Here is a 13,498-nt window from a genome sequence, read left to right on the forward strand (position 1 = left end):
AAAAACGTATGCTGGAGGGATGAAAGGAAAATAGATAAGGAAAGGAAAAAGGATAGAGAGAAATAGGGAAAAATCTTAAGGAGAGTGAATCGAAGATGAAAGAGAAGAAAAGACAGCCAGGGGTTGCTGGAGGTGAGCTCCCCACGGTGCAGCAGGGACTCAATGGTCCCCAGGCCAGAAGGGCCCTGATGGAGGAGCCTCCACGCAGGGGATGCCGCGGGCCACAGCGCCCCTAGAGGAGACGGGAGAGTCAGCCCGGCGTCCACGGGTTCAGCCCGTAGTTCCCAATAGTCAGAATGGAGGAGGGAGAAGAAACAAACTCAGAGCATGGTAAGCGGCCTGAGACGGCCCATTAAAGTAGTTATCCCTAAAACAGCTTCTGAGCCTAGTGGGAAAAGATCTGGGGCAGGGTCCAAACAGAGAAGGTGGGAGCAGGGTTTGGGTGGAGCCGAAGCCCGGCACCTACTTGCGATTCCCTCAGCGCCTGCGCAGTCCTCTCCGAGGCCCTCCGGCTGCAGCCACGGCTCACCTGCGCGCAGGTGATTCCCACACACTCAGGCCCTGAGCAGGAGCTGTGATGGAGACTCCAGAACACGGGCACCCCCAGTCTGGTCCGGAGGCCCCCGAAGGAGAGCTCAGACCCCTGCTCGTGGGCTTGACTTTTTAACTGAACAACAGCAATTAGCTTGGATTTAAGTCTTATATTTTACCAGCGCATCATTAAGAAACTTCGTATTTCATAATTTTCAAGCATAGTATTTTTATGGGTTTTTGATCATTAATTCATATAGAAACAAGTAGAAAATAGGCATTGACAGTAGAGAAGATTAATTATCAGAGACCACTGATCTGCTATTTTGGTCCATATTGTTACCGTTTGAAAACACGGTTCTAAATAGGTAGGCCTGCCTGATCCCGCATCAAACAGAGAAACAAGTCTCTTTGCTTGGTGAGAAGGTGAGTTTATTGAAGATGCATCAACAAGGAACTGGAGGAAGGAAAAAGCTTTCCAAGACCAGTTCAGAGTAAGAAGAATTATTTGGGCTTTTATAACCTCAAACAGAAAAAGAAATGGCCAGAAGAAAGCAGAAAGGGGGAAAAAAAATAGAAGAGAGAAAGCTGTTTGGTCAGCATTTCCTTGTTATCTTCAGGTTCTTCCCTCATTTAGGCTTGTTTTTCAAGGTCCAGATTATGAAACCAAATGGTTACATGCCTCATATCTTACTGCAGGCAATGCTGGGAAAGTTCCTGGGAGCAGAGAATAAGTGTTTGTTGTTGAGATTAGAGCAATAGCAAATTATTTTAACAAGGGCTTTTCATGGTCAGAATAACTTAAAGCTGCTTGAGTGAAGTGATCTTAATGAATAGGTTTTTTCCCTCTATTGGCTATTGAAGACTATACTAACCATTTTCCAGCTAAAGAATTATATTAAATATTTTCTACTTATACAGCTTTCGATATGCTGTGTATCATCTTTCAGCAGGACTCCACACCCTTTTCTAGCTTTATTAGGATGGAATTTGAAACACGTCTTCTATCTTCTTATTGATGCTCAGCATCTAAATTTATTAAACCAGGTGATTTCAGAAACAACTAATTTTAAAAAAATGTGTGTGCACTTTCTAGGAAGAGCTGCCTTCTGTTATCGTGTACATTTTTCTGACCTTGTTTAAATACTGACGCATCTTCAACTTCATTTCAGATAGAGATATTTTATTCAGCACACCAAATGAGATTGGATATCTTGAAATACATTTTATCACATGGAATACAATAGTTGGTGATACTTCTTCAATCATGCAAAATTATTTGCATATCACCCTTAAGTTAACATCTTCCTTTCTCTCAAGTATAGCTTTCATTACTCTGGAGATTTATTTTATTTATATCTTCATTTTCCCATATTAACCCAGTCAGGCTACATAATTAGTCACTAATGAGAAATAAATATCACCAAAACTATATAGGCAGTAAAAAATATAAATTAAGAAATAATCCATTTAGCTAACCAACTTTCAGTGGTTGGTACTATAGTACCACCAACCCTTATTCAAAAGCCTTGGAGCAGATGGTTTCAAAATTCAGAATTTTTCAGGGATTAGAAAGGCCACCCAGTGCACACCATATACTAAATTAGCATCCTCAGTTGTAACTGCAAATATTTTTATTTCTGCAGCAAACTGAATGGATATTCCCACAAATGGGATAAAGACTGTTTATAGCCTCACACAGTTAGGTTGATGTTTGCCACCAAGCGAGCTCAGATGAGTACAGGTTTTGGCCTTGAAGGAAGTTTGGTAAACCTTCTTTTCCTCAGAGAGTTTTGGAGTTTGGATTTATCAGTGAGGGTCTGGGGACTTGAATCAGCAGGCAGTTAGTACAGAAAATGGATTGACCCCTACAAATAAAAGTCATAAAACTAAGGACAGAGAGAGTATCCATGAAATATTTAAGGTTAAAGAATGCATTATAAGAGTAGGAGAAGCAGGACTCCTGGGGAGAAAGCTTTCCTCTGAGGTCAAGTTTAAGGCAATGAGGATGAAAGCAGGCATGTAGCTATGGGTGAAATGTGCACTATGAAGGGCAAGGAAGCAGCTAGGCTGGCGCCAACTGGAGTAAGTATGCAGGTATCACAAAGATTACTTTTATGACACAAAAAATTCTGCAGATCTAGCTGGACCTGTGTGTGTTACAGGAAAAGATGCTAATCAAGAAAAAAGAAATGAGAGATCTATACACAGGAGAGTAAAGTTAATGAAGTATGTTATTTTTGCCAGTCAAGTGTTAATATTTTATGAAATCAAAGAAACATTTTAGATTTATTCATGTTAATGTCATCTATTCATATCTAAAATCAAATGCCAAAAGAAAAGTCAGCAGCTCTTATAATATGTGTGATTTATTACTGAAAGCAGCTAACTCTGCATGAGAAGGCTGGAGAGCAGTCAAAATCAGCCCCATCTTCTGCAAAATACCGTAAGAATAATTCTAGGATTATCAATGAGTGAGATTTTTTTTTGCAAAAGCTAAAATATTTCTGGTAAAATGTTACACAAAAGATCACGCCTAGGCAAGAGTATAAAACGATAATTTCAACTTCATTGACATTTTCTAAGGGTCTGTCACTCTAGTGTAACCTATTCTACTTCTAGAAGAAATAATTAACTATTAAAAGGCCCCTGTGAAAGTTATATCTAACATGTTGATTAGCTCTTGGAAGAAATTTTCTCAAGTGTTTAAAGAAATTCAATGATCCAAATAAATGTTTCTTGATTGCTGCATTGTTACAATTTTCATTAAAGTCTTTTGTGGTAGAATTTAAACCAGTCTCAACTCTTCATCGTTACCTTTTACTCCTGTCTTACTGAATGCTCCACTCCATTCTGACCAGGATTCTTCTGCTTTCCCATGGAATTTAGGAAATTCCACCATCCTTGCTTTTACTCACATGCCCTTAATTCTTTTCACCAATTCAAGTTGCTACAACCCCTTCAGGAATAACTCAGCTCACAGCACTCTCTCCAGGCTGTGAGAGCCCAAACCTCTTAGGGTTTCCACCTTATATTTAAACAGTCAGGACTGTTTTCTCATAAAATAAAAATTTAAAAATATAATGATTATATTTACAGAATTTTGTATCTTACAGAATTTTGTACAAATTCTGTGCACAGAATGTGATCAGTCAGAGGAGGAGACTAATCATTTAACAGTGATGCCAGTTGAGGTGATGGAAGCAGGAGATGGAAGGATGAAGCCCTTTAGCTAAAGGAGCTCAAAATTAGTCCTTTAATGTGGAATATTGGGGACCTAGTGACAGACAGAAGCTAGTGGAGGGGGAATGATAATCTAATATGTTCAGATATGTTAGTGAGGGTGAATTCAAAGGTATAGGAATGGATAAGGGTGATGATTGTTTGTTAATGGGATTATAAGTATCAGGGCTGTATTGGAGGTGAATAGGATTGAAAGGGGTTGTTTAAAGGCATGTTTCCCTCAGATCAGCACTACAAATATAGATAGATGTTTGCATGATATACTTCTATGGTATGACACTAGGACAGAGATGTGCCGGTTTGAATGTATTGTGTCCCCCAAATGCCATTATCTTTGTGGTCTTGTGGGACAGACCTTTTGGTGCTGGTTAGATTTGCTTGGAATGTGCCCCACCCAGCTGTGGGTGGTGACTTTGGTGGGATACTCCCATGGAGGCGTGACCCCACCCATTCAGGGTGGGCCTTGATCAGTGGAGCCATATAAAACATGCTGACTCAAAGAGACCGGATGGAGTGCAGCTGGGAGTGACGTTTTGAAGAAGAGCAAGCTTGCTAGAGAGGAATGTCCTGGGAGAAAGCCATTTTGAAACCAGAACTTTGGAGCAGACGCCAGCCACGTGCCTTCCCAGCTAACAGAGGTTTTCCGGATGCCATTTGCCATCCTCCAGTGAAGGTACTTGATTACTGATGTGTTACCTTGGACACTTTATGGCCTTAAGACTGTAACTGTATAGCCAAATAAACCCCCTTTTTATAAAAGCCAGTCCATCTCTGGTGTTTTGCATTCTGCAGCATTAGCAAACTAGAACAAGAGAATTGACAATAGAATAGTATATGGGAAAAATCTATCTATTGTATACTAGGAACTATAATTAATAGGAATACCTTACTAGTACCACACAAATACTGGGGTCAAATAATTAAGGGCTGAAAAGATCTATGAGGTGTTTTGGGTAATGAGAATTTTTCAAAATGGAGAGTGATGAGGATTGTACAACTAAGTGACAGTAATGTGAGATATGGATGGATTATCATGGACAGAACATATGCTATGTGAACTTAGGAACCCCTAACTTTATAAGTCAAGCCCTCGATCTTGAGGTTTGCTCTTGTGAAACTTATGGTTGTAAAGGGGAGGCTAAGTCCACCTATAATTATGCCTAGGGGTCACCTCTGGAGAACCTCTTTTGTTGCTCAAATGTGGACTTTCTCTCTCTAAGCTCAGCTCTGCAAATAAATTCATCATCCTCCCCGCGACATGGGACAGGTCCTCCCCCCCCCCCAAAGTGAATGAGTCTCCCTGGTGACGTGGGACACAATTGATTCCAGGAATGAGCCTGACTCTGACATTAAGGGGTTGAGAATGCCTTTTTGACCAAAAGGGGGAAAAGAAAAACAACAAAATAAGGCCTCAGTGGCTAAGAGAATTCAAATAGAATCAAGAGGCTGTCCTGGAGGTTATTCATATGCAAGTTTCACCTAAATATGCCAAATAGCCACAATATAAGCCTAAGTCAACAATAGTCCCGAAAACCTTAAAGAATACCCAGATTCCTAGCTGAGATCTATAGAAGTTTCACTCACTAAGTTTATTCTTCAGAAATGTAAATCCTCCAGAGAACTCCTATGCCAACTAAGTCCCAAAACCCAGAGGCAATAGCCTCTTCAAGAACATCAACCAGATTTGTTCCCTTTTCCCATAATATCGACACCCCTTTTCAACATGAACAAGTTAGGGTGGTCACTGCCTTGACATCCCTGAAGATTGGGAAAGTGATTAAACTAGAGGAAGGGACAACCACAGACAAGATGGAATTTAGCAAAGGATTATGAATACTGAATCTCTATATAATTTTCTTTTTCTTAGTTGCTAGGGTACTAGAATAGCTAGAAGGAAAGAAATGAAATGGTGGAACTGTAACCCACAGGATTCTTTGAAATTTGTTCTATAGCTACTTGTTAAATTGTAATTTGAAAGTTATCACATTTTTGTTTATATATTTCACAATAAGGAAATAACTGAAACTATGGTACTATAACTCACAACATTTTTGGAAATTTCCTATGTAATTACTTGTTGAATAATACATTGAAAGTTATTACCTTTTTGCATTTATGTTATATTTCACAATAAGGAAATAATTGAAACTGTGGAACAGTAACCCATAACATTCTTTGAAGTTTGCTCTCTAACTACCTGTTAAATTGCACTTGGAAAGTTATCACTTCTATGTATATATGTTATATTCCACAATAAAAAAATATATGATAATAAAACAAATAAACAAAAAATTAGGCCTTTATGTTCACTGAACTGTTACAAATCAAGTGCTACTGATAGACAGAACCGGAAGGATCAAGTTTGGTTTCAGAGATCAAGAAATGCATCCTGGAAGAGTGCACATTTGACTCATCTGTCCATTCATTCATTGCATACTGACTCCCGCTCTGGAGGAGATGCTGTTGAACCTGCAGGTGTTCAGGGTGGGTGGCTGCTGAGTGAACCAGTAGTTATGATGCAGTTTACAAATACTTTGCATGTCGAGAGCATTATGGAAAATGGTATCTGTTTGGATTATGAAAACATTATCTTTACACTATTGTCATCTGGGCAGTTGATTTTTAGAGTTAGCAGAAAAGCAGGTGATGCCTTGAATACAGATTCACTCTGACCAAGCTAACAAAAACAAGCATTTTCAGAGTTTCTCCATCATGTATGAATGGGGGAAGGAGGTCAAAAATTAATTAATACTACTAAGTGTAAACATGCATTAACTAATGTGCTAATTATCTATTTCTCAAATACGATATTTAATTTAGAAGAGTCCCAATTAATAGAGGTATCTCATTACACTTTATCTGTTGATGGTTTTTAATTAACGTTTATTTTAACTCTAGTTGGCCACAGTTTTGACAGAGTTAACCCAATATTAACCTTCACTTTGTCTCCATCACAGTTGTGGCTCCAACTTGCTTTGGGGCTTTAAGTCCATTTACCTTAAAAATCCTTTCAGGTTGCTTTCCCTCTTCTGCTTGTTCTTTTATTTAGCGTTAGAGACATAACTAATTTTTCTTGCTTCTATTTACATTGACATTTATCAATGGACTAATAAATGCTGCAGATATAATATTGAATAAATTAGAGTCTATACTTGCTATACACTCATGATAAGTAACAGAGTCTATAAAATTCAAATGCAGCCATTGATTAGGCTAAGCGTATTATCATTTCCCTTACCTTCTGGCATCTGCAAGTGCTAATAAATTAACACTTCTCTTGCTTATACCTCTTCTCTTATCGTGGCAACCCAGAAAGAGAAAGAGCAGTTGTTTGATTATAATTCAATGTCTCTGGTCTAAATGAAAACTAAATTATTATTTTAATGATAAGAGAAAACTAATTTCTTCTCCACCTGACAAACCTTTTGCAAGCCACACTCTTCCATCAAGTATTCTAGCAATCCATTTAAAATACTTTGCATGTTTTCCCTACAGCACTCCGCTTTCACAGTCTTCCTTTACAGGGAATCTGCCAACAACATTTCTAACAGAATTAAACATGGAAGACATTGGTTTCAAAGTTACTGGTTCTCTACAAAATGTAGGTAACAAATATGTCATCAGTTTAATGCCTTTTTTTAATATTCACAAAAGTTAAGCAAACAAAACCTCATTGACGGCCAACATTGACATAAAGTCAGAAATAGAAATTAGGTCATCAGTGATACAAGATAATTTAAACAAGTTAAGATTCCAAAGAACTCCAAAAAGCTCTATAGCCTGTGGATTGGTAACCTTGTAACATAATTGAGGGTTGCGAGTTCCAGGATTTTCTGGTGGGACATCGCCTGTGTGCTTGAACATGCTAATCATAGGAAAAGCCTTCATTTATTGTATTTTCTAATATTCAGTGTCTTTCAGATATCTTGGATTAAATCAGAGGGCATAAAAGAATGAATTCCTTTCATCAGTGTAACCAATGCCAAACTACTGTGTGATTGAACAAAATAAAAATAGATTATATTTCTTAGAATTCTGCCTTACTTATAAAGCTTAAACTTTAACCTTTCTAACATACTGTGAAATTGTTTCACCTATACTTACTCTATAGATTATTCATGTGTGATATTGTTTTTAAATGTAACATGTGCTTCATTTTGACCCTGAAATATTTCCATAGTAAATTGGCAGATCTTTTTCTTTACTTAAAGAAACAGATTCCTAGTAATGTGTAGCACTACTATAATTCAACTCCGAGACATTATCTTTTTTTAATATAAAGAAACATACCCAGATGCTCTGTTCTGGTCGATATCGTCAACATTGCTTCCAGTTCTTGTTAACATTAGAAAACACAGTCCCAGATAGTTAGGCCCACCTGATCCCTCAATAAACAGAGAAACAAGTTTCTTTCTTTGGTGAGAAGGTGAGTTTATTGAAGATGCATCAAAAAAGAACTGGAGGAAAGAAAAACCTTTCAAACCCAGTTCAGAGTGAGAAGAATTATTTGGGCTTTTATAACCCCAAAGAGATGAAGAAATGGCCAGAAGCCAGAAGAAAGCAGAAAGGAAAAAAAAAATAGAAGAGAGAAACCTGTTTGGTCAGCATCTCCTTGTTATCTTCAGGTCCTCCCCTCATTTCAGGCTTGTTTTTCAAGAAGGTACTGATTATGAGACCACATGGTTACATCCCTGGTATCCGACTGCAGGCAATGCTGGGAAAGTTCCTGGGAACAGAGAATAGGTTTTTTGTTGTTGTTGAGATTAGAGCAACAGCAAGTTATTTTAACAAGGGCTTTTTATGATTAGAATAACTCAAGTCTGCCTGAGTGAAGTGATCTTAATAAACAGTTTTTTTTCCCCCTCTATTGGCTATTGCAGACTATACTAAGCATTTTCCAGCTAAAGAATTATAGTGAATATTTTCTACTTATCTAGTTATCATTCCTCTGTCTGTCACTGAACTTTAGGAAGTAGCTAGCTGGTCACCCAGTTTGCCGAGCTCCCATGCTCTCCTTGGATGGCCATGGCCATGACCTCCATGGTCTCTCCAAGGTCAGTCTGTAGCCACTGTTATTTGACAAGCCACCAGCTCTTTTTGGTGGAAATAGAAACAGTTGAAAAATGGTAGTGAAAAGGAAGTGTTTAAAATATGTGTTAATAAAGTAGAAATGCCGGGAATTTAAGAAAAGCATCCCTTCTAAATCCAGAATGTGCAACAAGGAAAAATAAAACATGAATTGAGTTGCAAACAGCTGGAACTTAAATGAATAATTTTCTTGTTATTTATTTCTAGATAAATTGAGAGATTTCTTTGGAGTCTGGATGACCCACCGGAGTTTAAGTTGCTTAATAAGTTAATGTGATGGGGGACATCCCCACACCAGAACATTCTCTCATTTTCAGAACTGCTCTTTATGCGCTAAGCAGGGCATAAGGAAACAAAGTCATACTATGATAGTACTAGAAAATGCTTTACTGTCTGGTAATTTTGGAGTTCTGTGATATGAGGAGTATGGTGTTAACCCTGGGAATATATATGTAAACTCATGTGATAGAGGATATAGCAGAGACAGATTTTAAGTGAATGACTGAACTCTGACATGAAAGAAACAATGATGAGGCACTTTCAGGGTACAACAAAATCATGGAGGAGAGTTCTGTTCAAGTTGGCAGATGGGGAGGGGAGCCAGGGAAGGCCTCACAGCACAAAAAATGCCTAAGCTACTTTGAATGAGGAAGGAATTTGTCAGGTATTGAAGAATGTGGGTCTAGCATAGAAACGGAGTGCTTTGTTAACCAAAGCCATATATAGAACAGAAGAAAAAGGGCTGCCTGAAATGTTGTCTTCTTTCAGTTTAATAAGTGGTGAATTTTGTATCTGGAATTTATTTTTAAGTAACATTTATTTTTTATGATTATGCCAATATATATAACTGTGAATTGGTAAATATGCTTTTAAAACATTCTCAAATTTTATTTCTCTAATAATCAGTGTCTAGTAAATCAGGTAAGTTATCTTATTTTCCCCCATTTTCCTGTACCCATCCTGAGCTTTCAATAATAAGTTCTGAAATTTTAGATACAGTTTAAAAACATTACATTTACATTAAACATGCATGTACTCATTAAAGTTATTTGTGTCCTTTTTGATAAAGTCTTTAGAACAGAACCCTACTGCAAAGTAAATATTGAAATCTGATAGTGTTATAATTTAACTGAGAGTGTTTAAATTTAGAAGGGGAAGAGAGTAAGAAGGGACTCTTTACATCATGGAACAGGATGGCTTTAGGGAGGCAGTTTGCAAAACCACTTTCATTGAGTAAACCCTTGTGCTGGTTTGAATGTATTTTGTCCCCCAGAAAAAGCCATATTTTTTGATGCAATCTTGTGGGGCAGACATATTAGTGGGGATTAAGTTGGAATGCTTGGATTAGGTTGTTTGCATGGAAATGCGCCCCACCCAACTGTAGGTGATAACTCTGATGAGATAATTTCCATGGAGGCATGGCCCCAACCATTCAGGGTGAGCCTTGATCAGTGGAGTCATATAAATGAGCTGACAAACAGAAGGAACTCATGTGCAGCTGTGAGTGACATTTTGAAGAGGAGCTACAGCCAAGAGGGACACTTTGAAGAAAGCACAGGAGCTGCAGATGAGAGACAGTTTGAAGACGACCGTTGGAAGCAGACTCATGCTCCAGAGAAGCGGAGAGAGAACAAATATCCCAAGTGCAACTAAGAGTGACATTTTAGAGGAACTGCAGCCTAGAAAGGAACGTCCTCAGAGAAAGCCATTTTGAAACCAGAACTTTGGAGCAGATGCCAGCCATGTGCCTTCCCAGCTAACAGAGGTTTTCCGGATGCCATTGGCCATCTTCCAGTGAAGGTACCCGATTGCTGATGTGTTACCTTGGACACTTTACGGCCTTAGGCCTGTAACTGTGTAACCAAATAAACCCCCTTTATAAAAGCCTATCCATCTCTGATGTTTTGCATTCCAGCAGCATTAGCAAACTAGAACAACTCTCCTCTGTGGTTTCCTTCTGCAGGTAATCATTTGCAAGTTTGCAGATTAATTATTTTAGAACTCAGGATCTCCCTAAATCCCCTGTATTTCCTACAGTGTAGTATAGTTTTTCCTACATACAACATAAGCACAGTATTCTCCCCTCTTTTCCAATCCAGAATCTTTTGCATTTGCTTTGCTTTTACTTGTTTTACGTATTTATCCCTGGATAGCCTGACTTTTTTTCTTCAATCATCAGACATGTGGGTTTCCCTTGGCCAACACTTTTCATCTGGTTGAGTCTGAGTCTTCCTTTTGGGCCTTAAGCCAGAGGGCGGGGCTCTGGGTACCTCGTCCCTGCTCGATGCACTCATCTACCATGGTTCTGCTCCTTCCCTTGCCAGCCCGGTATCTCTGTGAAGAAGGTGTTTCTGGATGTTGGCAGCAATCAATCTATATCACTCTGCTAGAGATGGTGCATGGAATTTTTCAGCCATCAGCGAGCTCTAGTCCCATGGTGTTGCCCATCTCTGCCCATTCTTTGGTCCAACTCCATTTCTCAGGATGTGCTACAGTGTGACTGTGTCACCCCACCCACTTCTAACCTTACTCACTCAGCCACCATCATTAACATTTGATGCACAACTGGGACCTTTGTGTCAGGCAATGTGCTAAATAGGCACTTGACATGGATTTTCTTATTGAATGCTTTCCTTGTGGTTTTGGTGACCCCATCCCCATATCTTAGACAAGAAAACAGAAGGCCAGAGAAACTGAGTAATTCCCTGAGTTCACAAGGGTGTTGAGTGGCAGAGGTGGGATTTGAACCCAGAGCCTGTGTTTTAAGCACAGCCCACCGTTAACTGTCATGGTATGATGGCATGGATGGGAATCTGTTGACCCCAATAACATGTAGATGTAAGTGTGGAGCTTTGCTGGGGGTAAGTGGTATTGTACAAAATCCTTCTGTCTACTCTCCAATGTTGACTCAGTTATGTAAGCGGGAAGTCAGGGAAGCTACTGCCATAGCTACTTATTTTTTGTCCAAGTTTTAATAATTATTGCAGTGAAGAATTGGGAGAGGGTGAAGGGGGCACCGCTAGCCAGCCCTTCCTCTTAACCAGAAAAGTCTACCTTTAAAAATTTTATTTGATTTGTTTAAACATCAGGAAAAACTACTAAGTACTTTGCCTTTTTTTGCATCCTGCTTAGTTATAAAGTCAATATTGATGATATTCTTGCTAGAATGTCACAATCTTTGTCTGGTGTTTTGCCTCCTTCTAAGAGGTCAGGAAATGTAATTAGCACAGGAACAATAAAGAGAATCGCAGTGAGAGAAAAAGAACCAGCATATAAAATAACTAACATTGGAACAATGAAGAAAGTCCCAGTGAGAAAAGAACCAGCAGATTTCCAGTGTATTCTAACAGGGGGTAAAGGACCCTCTCCCACAGCTACAGAGGTTCAAGAGCTACCTGACTTAAATATTTCCAGCCCACTGACCAGGAACATGAGGTGTTTCTTACCTGTGGTGAGGAGGTACCACGGGATGGCAGAAGAAGATACAGATCTTAACCATGTTCGATGACAAGGGGTTAAGCCTCTCCTTCTCTTAGGGCACTGGGCCATGGATTTCCACAGGACAATGCAGCCAAAGATCGCTGCTCTGCCTCTGCTCACAATGTTATATATCCTGGAAGGTATGATGCTTGCGCTAACATTTAATAATAAATATGAAAAAATAAATAAAAACTAAAAATAAAAACAAATAATAAATACACCAAATAGTGTGGGGGGAGGGGCAAAGAAAAACACAACCTGGCCACCGTGAGGGAGCGGTAGCCTCTCTGCTGTATCAAAGGCAGCTATTTTGAAAGCTGTGGAGGTTCTTGGGGTATCATGGAGAAAAAGAACTGAAGCTGGGGTTAGACATGGGCTGGAGCACTGACACCACCACCAACTAGTAATGTCCCTGTGGACAAATCATTCCATGTCTTGACAACACATGAGGATAATAATAGTCATCTCCTAGGATCATAGTGACAATCGTTGAAGTTGATAGGAAAACATTATGAAAACTGTACATCATGACATACAATTTTATAGTCAATCTTTGTGTTCTGTCTTTAAACTGATACTATTATTTAGATTTTGCTGAGTTGGTGATCCAAGTCACTGAGAAGGTTACTCCTAAAATAGTGTCACCAGAGCAGAACCCAAAATGAATGGCAAAAGATTCTGGTCCTGCCAGGTTTCCATATCAAAGATAATATCTCCCTCCTCTACCTCCCTCTTACTCCTACCTCACCCCTTCATGGAGCACTAGCTCCATAAAGTATCATGTTTCCATACAGACAGAAATATTTCTGGTGGCCTAACTTGTACAGAACCTGTTCTAGAACTGAGGTGGTCTCATGTCCCGGCAAAGACATCCCTCTGCCAATTGCTAATACAACGAACCATATCTAAGTTAGAATTTTGTCATGAGGATTAACGCATGTCAAGCATCTTAACAATTTTCTCCACACACACGGTCACTCATAATAAATGGCAAGTGTTATCATTACGGTAATAAACTTTTTATTGCCACTATTTCCATAAAGGAGTGGCCAAGCCAAGGAGGTTGAGCTATGCAATGATGAGTTTCTGAAGAATTACAAAGTATAACACACCTTTTATCTGTTGCCTACCGTGTTTAAACTGCAGGAGCCAGGGG

At 39.1% G+C, this 13,498-nt stretch overlaps 1 pseudogene; it reads right to left on the minus strand.

The window, feature by feature from the left end:
• Nucleotides 1–12,361, minus strand: part of LOC119545128 — a 77,929-nt pseudogene extending 65,568 nt beyond the window's left edge.
• Between the last annotated feature and the right edge of the window lie 1,137 nt (nt 12,362–13,498).

This window comes from Choloepus didactylus, chromosome 10 (assembly GCF_015220235.1).
Source record: "Choloepus didactylus isolate mChoDid1 chromosome 10, mChoDid1.pri, whole genome shotgun sequence".
NCBI lineage: Eukaryota > Metazoa > Chordata > Mammalia > Pilosa > Megalonychidae > Choloepus > Choloepus didactylus.